Raw genomic sequence first — 740 nt, forward strand, 5'->3', positions numbered from 1 at the left:
AAAAAAAAACAGAGTTAACGTTTCGGGTCCGGTGACCCTTCCTCAGAACTTCCTCCAGTTCTATAGAAATTCTTTAATGTGGAGCTCTTTCCTGTTGTTGACTGCAGGCACAGATGACTTGAAGCAGAGTTTGAAGATACTGGAAAAAGTTTAGACATTTACAGTTGCCAGCATATGGCATTGAGGCAGCTAAATGGGAACTACACACTGCTCATCACATTATATGTTCAGCTGAACCAAATCTGCACTTCACTATATGGTAGGTTTGCTACCATCTTCCTTTTTTAAGCTTAGAAATCTACAAAGTCTGTTAGGTCTCAAATGGTAGAGCACACCACTTATTGGTCTCCCTGGAAGATGCTTTTGAATTGAACAAGTAGTCTATTGCATGTTCACAACTAGTCACATATTACATTGATATGATAGACATCATTACAGAGACTGAGGAAGACTAGAATGCGAGGCCTCACTTCTCTGTGACTTTAAGATACTGTGCCCTCAAGTAGAATGACATCATCATAGTGGGCAGTGCTTAAAGCACTCTTTGGTACTAACCCTTTCAAACCTTTATACCTTTGCACACAACAAACTGCATTGACTTGTTGATGCTGTTGTTATACCTCTGCCAGTTATTTTCAATTGCAATGAGATAAAGGGATAGGTGACGTTACAATTAATTTATTGCTACAATCCATATGAAAGGTGTGCATCATGAACTTGAGCACTGTAACATGGTTAAT

This window comes from Rhincodon typus, chromosome 35, assembly GCF_021869965.1.
Source record: "Rhincodon typus isolate 14 chromosome 35, sRhiTyp1.1, whole genome shotgun sequence".
Classification (NCBI taxonomy): domain Eukaryota; kingdom Metazoa; phylum Chordata; class Chondrichthyes; order Orectolobiformes; family Rhincodontidae; genus Rhincodon; species Rhincodon typus.